A 15,006-nucleotide genomic window follows, 5' to 3' on the forward strand; every position below is an offset into this window, starting at 1 on the left:
GTTAGTGCACTCTCAGGCTTCGTTAAGGTCGGTCAGGTTTATTACAAAATATTTCCTTTGATATAATGTTTCCAGTTGGGGTGTCTAAAACAGCCTAAGTAAAGAGTCACAGATTTAAGATTCTTTTCCTCTTTTCAGTTATATCTTAATGCTTATTATTTTGCCACTGGGCGTGCTCCAGTAACTACAATGCGAGGACATATATTGTATTGAACTACTCGGAACATCTACGCATCGTGACTAAGCCCTGGTAGGTTCTATCCTTGTCCATCACGTCCTATCTCTGGCTGTTCTCCTGTCTCAGCAAGTCAGACAGGTTTTTCATACTGGTTGAGATATTTTGGCAGTGCAGCACAGTGTGTGCTACAAACCTCCAAGAAGCGAGAAATAATTTGGTTGTCTTACAAGGAGGTGGGGTGGTGCATGTAGTACAGTAAGTACTCTGTCATAAAGCTTCTCTCTATAGTTTCACTGGCTCCTATTGCTGCTAGTATACACAAAAAATTTCACTTTAGAAATATCATAGATAAGTTGACACGTACTACGAGGGCTTGCTGAAAAGTAATGCTTTCGCATCTTTTATGTGAAAACTTTTTAGGTTTTTAAATAAAACAAACTTTATTAAGATTCTGTTTCTTTATTCTTAATGCCTAGATATTTATTTCTAAACATAGTAACCCTGTCGACGAGTACATTTCTCTCAACGAGAGACCACTTTGTTGATACCGTCGCTGTAGAATGTTTTACTTTGTTCAGGAGGCGCAATCTCACCTCTACCTGCACCACTTCATCATCAGCAAAGTAAAGTCCTCGAAGGCGTTCTTTAAGTTTTGGAAAAAGCTGAAAATCGGATGGGCCCACGTCGCAAGTGTCTAGAGGACGATCGATGATAGTGAACCCTAGGCGTTAGATTGTTGCAAATGTCACAGCATTCGTGTGCCGTCTGACAATGTCGTGCTGAAGAAGAGAGTGCACCATGTTTGGACGGTTAGAAACCCAATTTCAACATGCAGTCTCTCACCCATCGACATGGTTACTTTATACAGCAACGTGTTACACGCTACCACACGTATCCCTCAAGCGGCAGAGGGTTGCAGCGTGCGTCAGTAAAGCAGTTAACATGTATGACATATAATAGCTCAACCAACATTGAGAACAGAATAAAAAATTCGGTGCCGTCAGTTTTCAACACATCCTCGCAGATACTGTCTATGTGCTTTGGCGCATTTCTATCACTCGGCTTCTGTTTTCAGTCTTTATTTCATGCGGTACAGAAACCAGCCTAGATGTTAGTTACATCGTAAGTATACAGAGTGGTCCATTGATAGTGACCGGGCCAAATATCTCACGAAATAAGCATCAAACGAAAAAACTACAAAGAACGAAACTCGTCTAGCTTGAAGGGGGAAACCAGATGGCGATATGGTTGGCCCGCTAGATGGCGCTGCCATAGGTCAAACGGATATCAACTGCGTTTTTTTTAAAATAGGAACCCCCATTTTTATTACATATTCGTGTAGTACGTAAAGAAATATGAATGTTTTAGTTGGACCACTTTTTTCGCTTTGCGATAGATGGCGCTGTAATAGTCACAAACGTATAAGTACGTGTATAACGTAACATCCCGCCAGTGTGGACGGTATTTGCTTCGTGATACATTACCCGTATTAAAATGGACCGCTTTCCAATTGCGGAAAAGGTCGATATCGTGTTGATGTATGGTTATTGTGATCAAAATGCCCAACGGGCGTGTGCTATGTATGCTGCTCGGTATTCTGGACGACATCATCCAAGTGTCCGAACCGTTCACCGGATAGTTACGTTATTTAAGGAAACAGGAAGTGTTCAGCCACATGTGAAACGTCAACCACGACCTGCAACAAATGATGATGCCCAAGTAGGTGTTTTAGCTGCTGTCGCGGCTAATCTGCACATCAGTAGCAGACAAACTGCGCGAGAATCGGTAATCTCAAAAACGTCGGTGTTGACAATGCACCCATACCATATTTCTATGCACGAGGAATTGCTTGGCGACGACTTCGAACGTCGTGTACGGTTCTGCTACTGGGCAAAAGAGAAATTACGGGACGATGACAGATTTTTGCACCCGTTCTATTTAGCAACCAAGCGTCATTCACCAACAGCGTAACGTAAACCGGCATAATATGCACTATTGGGCAACGGAAAATGCACAATGGCTGCGACAAGTGGAACATCAGCGACCTTGGCGGGTTAATGTATGGTGCGGCATTATGGGAGGAAGGATAATTGGCCCCATTTTCATCGATAGCAATCTAAATGGTGCAATGTATGCTCATTTCCTACGTAAAGTTCTACCGATGTTACTACAAGATGTTTCACTGCTTGACAGAATGGCGATGTACTTCCAACATGATGGATGTCCGGCACATAGGTCGCGTGCGGTTGAAGAGGTATTGAACAGCATATTTCATGATAGGTGGATTGGTTGTCGAAGCACCATACCATGGCCCGCACGTTCACCGGATCTGACGTCCCCGGATTTGTTTCTGTGGGGAAAGTTGAAGGATATTTGCTATCGTGATCCACCGACAACGCCTGACAACATGCGTCAGCGCATTGTCAATGCATGTGCGAACGTTACGGAAGGCGACTACTCGCCGTTGAGGGGAATATCGTTACACGTATTTCCAAATGCATTGAGGTTGACGGACACCATTTTGAGCATTTACTGCATTAATGTGGTATTTACAGGTAATCACGCTGTAACAGCATGCGTTCTCAGAAATGATAAGTTCACAAAGGTACGTTTATCACATTGGAGCAACCGAAATAAAATGTTCAAACGTACCTACGTTCTGTATTTTAATTTAAGAAAACCTACCTGTTACCAACTGTTCGTCTAAATTTGTTGGCCATATGTTTTCTGACTATTACAGCGCCATCTATCACAAAGCGAAAAAAGTGGTCCAACAAAAACATTCATATTTCTTTACGTACTACATGAATATGTAATAAAAATGGGGGTTCCTATTTTAAAAAAACGCAGTTGATATCCGTTTGACCTATGGCAGCGCCATCTAGAGGGTGAACCATAGCGCCATCTAGTTTTCCCGTTCAAACTAGTCAAGTTTCGTTCTTTGTAGTTTTTTCGTTTGACGCTTATTTCGTGAGATATTTGGCTCGGTCACGATCAATGGACCACCCTGTATATTTACCATAGATGTAGGTAGCTTCAGATTCCGACGTCACGACTCCTAATCAGCATGAGTAATAGCTGTAACGAGAGTTACTTATTTGACGAAGCACTATCATGATATGTCTCCATACGACGCACCTGGCTGGATACAAGCATCGTATCTAAGCAAAGTTGTATTACTACATAGAACGCACGTGCAAAGTGATATTAATAAACTGGTACTCAAAGAGCACACAATAACTTATATTGTTCCACATACTCAAAGTTGTTCAATTCCTATCGCGCGGGATTAGCCGAGTGGTCTAAGGCGCTGCAGTTATGGACTGTGCCGCTGATCCCAGCGGAGGTTCGAGTCCTCCCTCGGGAATGGGTATGTGTGTTTGTCCTTGGGATAATTTAGGTTAAGTAGTGTGTAAGCTTAGGGACTGATGACCTTAGCGGTTAAGTCCCATAAGATTTCACACACATTTGAACATTTTTTTGACTCAGCCATGTTTTGTGTAGTGTTTAAAAGCAGAATCTGATTAGGACTACCCTCCTGATTCGTTTTTGATTTTTCCATTTTAATTTATATTATTTCAAGCACCTTGAATTACTGGTTTCTGTGCCCTGACGGTAGCATATCAATATCATTTGCGTAGACTGTACCTTATGGTGTGCCGTCCCGAGTGGCCGAGCGGCTCTAGGCGCTACAGTCTGGAACCGTGCGACCGCTACGGTCACAGATTCGAATCCTGCCTTGGGCATAGATGTGTGTGCTGTCTTTAGGTTAGTTAGGTTTAAGTAGTTCTAAGTTCTAGGGGACTGATGACCTTAGAAGTTAAGTCCCATAGTGCTCAGGGCCATTTTGAACCTCATGGTGTAGTGATTAGCGTCGCCGTCTCTAGACTGCAGTGTCCCTGGTTTGATTCTCTGCCGGATCAGAGATTTTCTATGTTTGGTTACTGATGTTTGCGTTATCCTAATCATTTCGTTTCATCTTCATCGACGTGCAAGTAACCGAAACGAAGTCAAACAGAAAGACTTACACCTGGCGGCGAACAACAGCAGAAGGGCCTCCCGGCCAATAACATCATATGATCGTTTCATTTCATTTGATCATTTGTTTGCTACCATGTACCTAATCTGTCACCCTGTCACATGTACCTTTCTGGATACCGCAGTTTTCACAACTGTTGGCGTAGAAGTATCAGATATAGACTGATACATACAATGACGGGAAAGAAACCTCAGCACCAAATAATAATTAATGCAGAGCAATGAAATTTAGGGAGTACACTTGTCTAGGCAACATATTTAAGTGATTAACTTTGCAAGACCCTAGGTTAATGTAAGCGGGAGATAACTTATTGCGAATGTGAAATGTTGGTACATTAAAAGCCGGTGAAATCTCCAGAATGTTGAATTCAAAATGCAAACGTGTATGCGTTTTGTTGTTCAGGTGCCGAATGTCAGTTTGTGCGATGGAGTTGCATGCCTGTTGCATCTGGTCGTGGTCGGTTAACACAGGGACGGTTAATGCTGTTTGTGGATGACGCTGGAGTTATTGTCCGATGATGTCACATATGTGCTCGATTGGAGACATATCTGGTGATGGAGCAGTTCAAGGCAACATGTCGCCACTCTCTAAGGCATGTTGGGTTACAACAGTGCTATGTAGGAAAACACCCACTGGAATGCTGTTCATGAATGATAGCACAACAGGCCAAATCACCAGAATGAAGTACAAATTTGCAGTCAGGGTGCATGGGATAACCTCGACAGTGCTCTTGCTGACATATGAAATCGCATCTCAGACCATAATTCCAGATGTAGGTCCAGTGTCTCTAGCACGCAAACAGATTGGTTGCACGTGCTTCACATAACACACCTCCACCCTGACTTCCAACGATCTCTTGATTGACACAGTCCTCAAAGGCGGATGTTTGGGGTCAGTGGAATACGCGCTACTGGCCGTCTGGCTCGGAGCTGTTCTTGAAATAAACGATTTTCAACAGTTTTTTGTGTCAATGTGGCGCCAACTGCTGCTCAGATTACTTACTGCTGCAGATGCAGTATGATGCGACAGAGTCATACACCGAACACGATGGTCTTCCCCCTCGAAAGGGACACGTGGCCATACTGAACCCGGTCTTCTCGAGACCACCGATGCCAGCAATCATTTACAGTGGCTACATGACTGCCACGTTTTACTGCAATATCGTAGAAGGAACATCTAGCTTCTCATAGCTCTATTACTCGACCTAGTTCAAATTCAGTGAAGTGTTGACAATGACGTCTCTGTCACCTTAAAAGCATTCTTGAGCAACATCAATTCACCTCGTACAATCTCAAAGGTAACTAAAGCTCACGACCGTTATAGCGTATATTTAAAGGGAACTTGAGGTGCATCTCATAGTGGCACTGTTAGCGCCAGTCTTACGCAACCGGCCTGAAATATGAATAGTCACCATATTTCAGATGTAGAAACACGCGTACCAACTTCTGTTTATGTTTCACAACTCCTCCTTGATTTTACGAATTTTTTCCGTCAGTGTACTAGGTATTTTATGCAGACTATAATGGTGGTGACCCTGTGATAGTAATTTCAGTAAAGCACACAGACTAAAATTTTCACAAATGTAATACATTTCAATTTCATATTTATTTATCCGTAGAAAGATGAGTAAAAGGTGAATGAACGTCGTGTGACTAAGGCCTCCCGTCGGGTAGACTGTTCGCCTGGTGCAAGCCTTTCGATTTGACGCTACTTCGGCGACTTGCGCGTCGATGGAGATGAAATGATGATGATTGAGACAACACAACACCCAGTCCCTGAACGGAGAAAATCTCCGACCCAGCCGGGAATCGAACCCGAGCCCTCAGGATTGACATTCTGTCGCGCTGACCATTCGGCTACCGGGGGCGGACAGTAAAAAGTGATCTTGCCACTTCAATTCGCCTTAACCAGAGACACAGTAGTGTCAATGGTGTACTGACTTGCATTGCTCTTTGGTCTAGTCGGAGACATTACACGTTTTGCGGGAAACACTTTGGTTTGTCACAGTCACTAGATGGCTTGTCGTGAGAATACGTTTCCGAACTCAGCTGGCGAGGACCCCATTTGCTCGTGAGTTTCTACGCACTGTTGATTTGGCCATGGCTCTACTTAGTCATGCTGTCACAGGTTTCTGTCTTACATCACATGGATGCAAATCTGGTGTTGCGCTCGCTACATGCTATTGGCTCAAGGAACGCATTGCAACCGTAATCGGCTACATTTATGGAGGACGAGTTTGTTTCTCCGATGTCACAGTGATGCACGGTAAATCTTTTATTGTTACTTAATATTCTGATAAAAAATAGGACTTAGTTCTTTGTGGATGGGTTCGAGTCGTGTGTCTATGTGAACTGGAATATCCATGCTGTTGCCATTTATGACCATGCTAGGTACTAAAAACCCCTCTTATTAAGTAACAAGTCAGTTCCATTCTTTGATATTATTATTTTATGTAAAGTGATTCTGTGAAAAGTGATTTATTTCTTTTGTGCTTAGTTTGACTTTCGATCTAAACAAAGTCTGTAAACGGAGCACTTTTCTAATATAGCAAGTTATAAACAAAAGCAGTGTTCTTTCTATAATATTTATTTTACGCATTGATGCTATCTTGAATGTGATTACTGTCTGTTCTGAATTTTAATTTTATTAAAATACGGGATACATCATTCGTCACATACCATGAAGTTTACGAAGCCACTGTGCTTATCATGAGCAGGCACTGCACCTCTATTGGTAAGTTTCACTCAGTTTTAGGTACTCTGAAGTAATTAAGAGAAATCAATGGAATTTGACCCAATGTTTGACTCTAATGCGCAGCAGTATTTTTCATGGCAATTTTAATCCTTGTGAGGTATATATAAACACGAAACTATATGAAGATATTTGTATGTAAGTGCGTATGAAATACTTCTAACTAGAGACGCAAAAGTACGGTGGGCAGCCATAGATTATCACAAGTTAGCGCAGACCTCAGTAGTTTTCCTATTAGCCTGCTCAGTTAAGATGGTTACCGCATTACCTGTACGATAAATGTGTTGCATACCTATCGGGCGTTACCTCATTTCGATTGCTTTGTTTGCATATGCGATCCGTCTCTTACTACGTAGATTCCCCTAGAAACCGGACGCGGTGAATCGTCTAGAAACAGAGTGAAGATATATAAAGCGCAGCGTAACACCGGGACATTTTTGTTCTACGTAGTTATCCTGTTTAATAGTCAAAAATAAACGATATTTATAGAAAAACTGAAATTGCCAGTGTTTAATTCGAGTTTTATTCGAAAATTGTGGATTTGTAATGTTAAAAAGAGGGATACTGTTGTAAAAATAAAAAAAAGTATTTACAGGTCTATATACAGCACTCGAAAAGGCAGTTTCATCTAAAAGAAGCTGAAATTAAAGTAAAACGCAAATAAAAACATTTCAGAGATCGTAAAAGGCTACGCTTCAGACAAATGTCTTCAGAAAAGACTACTTACCTCTTAAATATATATCCGATATTTACAAGTTCCTGTTCTTCAGAAACGTTTTTCTGGCCATTTTAATTCTATATTTTATATCCTACTATACTTTGACCATCTTCAGTCATTTTTCTGCACAAATAACTAAACTCATGTACAATTTTTAATTTCTTGTTTCCTAATCTGACTCCCTGACCGTTGCCTTATTTAACATTGCATTCCACTATCCTTGTTTTGTTTTTGTTAAAGTTCATCTTATATCCTCCTTTCACTTTCGTTCACAACTTGCTCAGTGTACAAATTGAATAACACTGGGGACAGGCTGAAATCCTGTCTCAGTCCCTTCTCATGCCTTTCGAACAGTGGTCTGCTTCAATAAAAGTTGGAAATAACGTTTCGCTCCTTATATTTTTACCTCTGCCTCCTTCAGAAATTTAAACAATGTATTTCAGTCAACATTGTCAAAAGCTTTCTGCAAATCTAAAAATGATACAACACAGGTTTGCCTTTCGTTAACCGAGATTCTAAAAAAAATCGTAAGATCAGTACTACCTCGTGCATACCAGCAAGTCTCTGAAATCCAAACTGATCGAATTCTAACAGCTTATCCATTCTTCTGTAAGTAACTCATGTGAGTACTTTGCTACCATGACTTACTAAGCTGATAGTTCGGTAACATTTTCACCTGTCAGCACCTTCTTTGTTTGGAATTGGAATTATTACTTTCTTCTTGAAGTCTGAGAGTATTTCCCCTGTCTCATATATCTTGCACTCCAGGAGTAATTTCTTGGCCATGGCTAGATCTCCCAAGGATATCAACAGTTTTGAGGGAACTAACGAACTTAGAAAAGTTCTAAAATTTCCTAAACGTTCTGGTCTGGGTCAGCATTCGTAAATGGGGGCGGAAGACAGCCAGTCATCAAGAATCAACACCGTGGGGCCAGGAGCGTTGTCCAATCAGGTACCTGTTAGAAACGCCAGCACCTATTGCTCAAGCCTCCCACCAGTTTACAGTACAAAATTTGAACAAGAGTTCAGTGGAAGTTTCCACAGCTTGCGCATTGCTCTGTCTCATCAATCACAAGACATACTTATTTACAAATGGTGTGAAAGAACTGTTGTCTTTGGCCTGTTAACCCAACAAGTCAGCTTTGAAAATTAATATTAGCACCTCCACAACGAGAACCAAGAAAGTGACTATGATTCTACCATTTCACATGCACTTCCTACATCACATGGTTAGGATAATCGATAAGGGGTAACATAGGATGCTGATATGAACTAAAAAGGAAATAAAGTCAATACACAATCCTTCTCTCAGACGTGACTGTATGTTAAACAAGTTGCTGAAAAACTATATGATGAACTAAATGAAGCCACGTTAAGCCTTAAAAGTATTAATTTAATGTAAAGCAACTAAGACAGACGCCTTTCAAATAACAAGTATGACGTTAATGTGCCTTTGTTTCCAAATATACTTTTTTTTACGTCAACTTTCTTATGTAAGCTTATGGTCTGCAACAGGCCACACAATGATTCCATGTCCGGTTTAATTGCACTACCACCCACAAATATCTTGCACATTCCACTACGCTAGGAACATTATTGCATATTACGTGAATTTTTTGTACTTTTGCTTAAAGACCCACTAATCAGACTGGCGAGGTTGATGGTAAATGCAGTAGCACAGTCAATACACGCTGCAGATCAACTCTTATCAAGTGCTCTGAGAGGATCCCTTTTTTATGTTCAGAAGTCAGAGTTTTTGCATTTAAGTAAGGTTCGGAGTGTTTCCGGTTATACAAACAGTATAAACCTGGGCATTGTACGGAAGGTCGTCTATAAGACGGTATGCGTTACGCTACGACTTTCATAATCTTTATGCACTCTTAGTTCCGGCTTATCCTCTTTGCTGTACTAACTGATCATTTCTTTCTCATACTCATGAACCGGATGAGATGAAATTATTGTTTTCTTGTTTGAGTTCAAAATGGCTCTGAGCACTATGGGACTCAACTGCTGTGGTCATAAGTCCCCTAGAACTTAGAACTACTTAAACCTAACTAACCTAAGGACAGCACACAACACCCAGCCATCACGAGGCAGAGAAAATCCCTGACCCCTCCGGGAATCGAACCCGGGAACCCGGGCGTAGGAAGCGAGAACGCTACCGCACGACCACGAGATGCGGGCCTTGTTTGAGTAGGTAATGAAAGAGACAAGAGTTAGCTTTTATAGGCACTTAAACACACTTAAACAAATAAAATACAGCCAAAAATGTCTAATAACCTTCCACAACCAAGAATGCACCCGCAAAAAGTATAGTACAAAATAGGAAGAAAATAAATGGACAGCTCTATCACCTGTCCTAGTATATGCAAGTAGGCGTATCTTGACGTGGAAAAGCGGGATAATGTCTGAAGTACTTAAGTGTCCCTTGACACTAGAAAGAAATGGTACGTTTATCCTAGCAGTTGAGTTTGTTATGTGTAAGTTGCATATTGGTCGCCCAGCGTAATAAATCAGCAATTGCTTCAAACACATGACTGATATAAATCACGTATGATAGCGTGAAAATTCAGTGACGCTCATCTACTTCCTCTGTGACCTGTGTGGTGCTGACACCTCTTGCTCGCTTCGTCAGTTAGCTGAAGTACAGAGTAACGAAGAAAAATGAAACATCAATCAATTACGCTGACAGCTGCGCTGAGCGTAATCTCGACCGCCCACGTACCGCCGTGTGGGCGGGCTCGGGCAAATGAGTGCCCGGTAACGAACCGCTCATTACAGTCCATTATGTTGCAACACAACTATCGCATTTTGTTACACCTTCTTGTAGTCCAGTCCACATTTTATTCCGACAATAAGTTTCACTACTACATAGGGTTAATTCCTAAGGAAAACTGTGGGTGGTTCAAAAAGACTCATCCGATTTCACAAGATTTATGCCTGAATGAAGGTAGAATCTTAGGGCACATTTCATACTACGCACTGGACTACAGAAAATTTATTTTCAGAATAACAATTAGAATTAATTAGGATATATCTCTTACGTCCACGCATACATCCGTGGGGTACCTTTCAGAAATGTTCAATGTGCCCACCGCGCGCGAAAAAGAGTCAGACGATAATCAGACTCGTTCCATACATTTGCAAACATCTCCGGAGCTTCTCCATTCACTGCTCTTGCTATACGAAGTTGCAGTTACCCCAAACCTCAGCTACCCCCCCCCCCCCCAAATGAGAGAAGGTGACCTTCGATGGTAATGGTGCAATCCTAGATCCGTACCCACGTTAGGACCACTCCATCTTTAAGGCAACTCACTAATACGAAAAGCTCCTAAATGCAGGTGCCAGTGTGTCGGAGCTCCGTCATGTTGAGAAATGAAATTTTCGGCACGTTCTCATAATTACAAGAGAAACCCAGGTGTTCGACCGGAGCATGCCAGCTGCACCAGGGAGATTCTCATCGGTAACATCAGCCGAGAACTTACAACTGAGTCTTAAGGTAAAGTTTTAGTTGCCAAAATATTCATGAATGAAGAAAACACCCTGTTTTATCACATATACAGCATACCATCAGGTTGTTCCTGAAATAAAACCATATGTAATAGTGATATATGTAATAGCATCCTGGTCTAGAAGGAATCGTATTGATTACAATAGGTCCACTGGAATTTAAGTTCTTCATGGTGAAGACACAGATTTTCCGTAAGTTTCAGGAGACCTTGACAAATTATGTGTAGAAAATTCTTGAAAGGTGTTAGTCTCATGTATCAAATGAGAAATATTTCCATATCACAGAAGCAAAATTTATGAAAAAATTTAATTGGATGTCGAGAAATTAATGAATATATCATTTCGCTTCAATAGTAATTCATAAAGCATTATGTCGGTTTAATGCAAAGTTTCTCAACACTGACACTACTAGATTTTTTTATGAAAAAGTGATGAGTGTTGCTACTAGCACAACATAATGTATTTGTTGTTATTTTCCTTGTAGGATGGAAGGTAGACTGGAGATTAACGTGTTGTCTGACCCATTTCTCAATGTGTGATAGTCTATTTTCTGCGTGTGCGTGTGCACGTCTGTGTGTGTGTGTGTGTTACCCTAGCAACTGACTCACGTTCTTTACGGAAACCAACCATATCTTATACATGGTGAATCAGCAGGAATCGAACTACGCTTCTCCACATTGCTAGTACAGTGTCACTTTACTCGAAATGTCCTGTGTGAAACAACTCGTATTCTGGAGGTCAGATGTTCAAATCCCCATCCGATTGTGAAATTTTAGGGTTTCCGTGATTTCCCTAAATGGCCTAAGCAATGACCCGGTTGTTTCATTTAGAAAAAGTTAAAAACAAGATTAATTCCTTCTCCGTAATTTCCTAGTCTAACCTTATGATCTGTCTCTAGTGATTTGTCGTCGACGGGACATTAAACCTTACTCTTCCTTGAAAATGTTTTTGGGTGTCATTAGTATGTGGCCACAGCCCAGAGCAGCGACGTTTGTTGTATGAGGTGATAAAAAGTTTTACGCAGAATTTGTAGTCCCTGGTAGTGGATTAGAAACATTACTCGACAACGTGAGGCGAAGTAACGGCCTGAGGGTAAAGAAGCGGAATATACGAAGTTGAAGCCTTCACCACTGATGAAGCAACGTAGACAATTTCAAGTCTACATCTGTAATGCAGAGGGTATGTAAATGGCCTTCCTCTGTTTCCCAGTCACGTTGCAGAAACAAAACAAAAAATGAACACGGAATCGCGAAAAGATGTGGTTTCTCAAAAAAAAAAAAGTGTATACTTTGGCCATACTATGTGAAAAACAATTCCACGCATATCTCAAAGCTAAAATTCCAGGAATCGGAGCGTGTCTGTAAAAACTTGAAGATACGAGGAGCAAATGGACAGTAACTACATGAAGTCGAATACTATGCGTGTGGAGATCCGCCAATTCACGACCAACTTAGAGATACTAGCGATTGTGTATGTCGTGAAGTCATTTTGCAAGTATACAAGAGGAAATCATAAACTTTTAACTGTAACCTCGAAAAATCCAGATGTGATCATAAAACTTGGTGATTCTGTTAGCACTTCTTTGCAAATGAATGTGTAGAAAAGTCCAACAAAAGGACACAGTTTCTCTCAAAGATGGATGAGTTGGAGTAGATTGTAGAAGTCTGTATTTTGGATGTTCCGAAAACATTCACGTTGCAAATTACGTCGTCATCATTATGGATATGCCTCCCACGCAATGGTTTCTTCATCCGAAGAAATGGGGAAGAAGTCTCTCGGTGCATATCAGCATCATACAGAGGGTGAGTGAAAATTTTATAGCCCAAAGAAGCAGCCTGCGTGACTGTGTCCTGCGTGGAATAACCTGGGGTGTGAATGTGGTGCAAATACACGCCCATGCGCAGCTCTCGCTCTTCATCTTCACAGCCCCCACAACAGGGTCACGAGATTTCTGTAGTGTGTTCCTGCGACCGTTTGCCTTTACGAGCACAATCTCTTAACATCACACCATGGTAGTACTAAAAAACATTATGCATCACATTGCTCAACGATGGTGGCGTCTTCTCGTTGTTCGATAGTGGAGGATCTACATTTATCCACTACTCGTCTGGTTCCTCTGGCTCGGAATTATTGTGATACACCAACCCCCCTCCCATAGCGAAGTCCTCTGCATTGGGCCTGACACAGTTGCAGCACTTCCGCTGCTGCCTGGGTCCGGCGGGTATTTGAATAGGTGTGAGCAGTCGCGGAGCACAGAAGGAGATGACCTTTGTCACGTTCCAGATGTCATGCGAAGTGCTCAGTGACTCATACTCAGTTTTTACTCTATTGCCTCGACTGTGTTACGTCGGTCGTGCGTGCACTGGAGCGTCCCCTTCTCTTGTGACTCCCGAGTCTTCACACAGAGATGGTCTGCCGCTTCGTTCTTCGTCACTCATACTCGTTAAACCACAACGGATACCTCTGCGGCACGCAACCACTTATCATATAATGGTACATTGTCACCGTACATTTTCACCAACTCAGGACCGTTCTTCAAATGCAGAAAACAAATTATCGCACGATACTCCATCAATGCCTTTTGCTATTTTGTTTTGGCTCCCGTGTCGATTGCTGCGACTATTGTCCTCATAGATGACTCGTATTTGATACTGTGGCTGAAACTTATAACATTTAGCACTTCGTCCATTGCAGAATGATAGTTTCTCATCAGACTACAATTTTCTACAATTTTAAATAAAGTTCTGAATACCTGTTCTATCAGCACACAGCCGGATCTGTGCTGAGACGATACTCTCATCGTAGGTGATCGTTGCAAGTGGTCGCTGATTACATAGAGATTGAGCAACCGGCACTGTAGACATGTACTGTATCTGCAAAAAAGCAAATATTTCTCGAAGTGGTGATTAAAACTGGCTGACAACTCTCTGTATGCGAGATAAGAATCTTAAGGGGAGCGGCATTTTTTGCTCTGTACTCATTTTAACCTTTTACGTTTTAAAATAACTGCGCATACAAACGACAATTTTTTAATATTGTTAAACAATTTGCTAGTTTAAATAAGCCTTAAGAACGAAATTCGACACTGCAAGCTTGGAAATATACATAGTTTACCATGTGACTGAATAGAAATTTAACATTGGATTTCTGTCTGGTATCATCTTCATGATTGTTCAAAATATTTTGAAGTAAACTGTCAGGACGGCAATCTACAAAACAATGTTTGAAGCGTTATTATTCAGAGAATGTTGTCGGCTTCTACTTAACCCTACCATATTTTCCTCGTGAAAATACCGGAACCCCTGAAAAGCTGTGATAAACTAATTCTTAAATACTGTAACATGTGTGGGCCTCAGTATGTAAAACCCGACTCTACTTAAATTTCTTGTAGAAATTACGGGGAAGAATCAACTCAACCCTCCATTACTGTAATTAATGTGAAAGCTCTGTGGTCTTCAATATTTGAGTTTTGATTTAATGACACCCATTTAACAAAACATGTTGTACTGAGAATGATTTACATTTCTAAACACATATTTATATGAAAAGAACATAAGCAGAATATCTAATAATGTCTGAAATACACTTCACAACAGTTTAAAAATTTTATTTATTTACTTTGTTACTTTTTTTGGCGAAAAAAGAAGAACAAACCAACTTTCGTTTGTCTCATCTATTGTGCTGCAGCCTGCACGATATCAAAGTGCCCACTCTGTGCACTCTAATAGTACGTGGCATTGCAAATTTTATATTACACTTCTTAACTAAACTTTTTTTCTTCGAGGAAAGGTTATTTTTATTTTATGTTGG

The sequence above is a fragment of the Schistocerca nitens genome, chromosome 3 (genome assembly GCF_023898315.1).
Source record: "Schistocerca nitens isolate TAMUIC-IGC-003100 chromosome 3, iqSchNite1.1, whole genome shotgun sequence".
NCBI lineage: Eukaryota > Metazoa > Arthropoda > Insecta > Orthoptera > Acrididae > Schistocerca > Schistocerca nitens.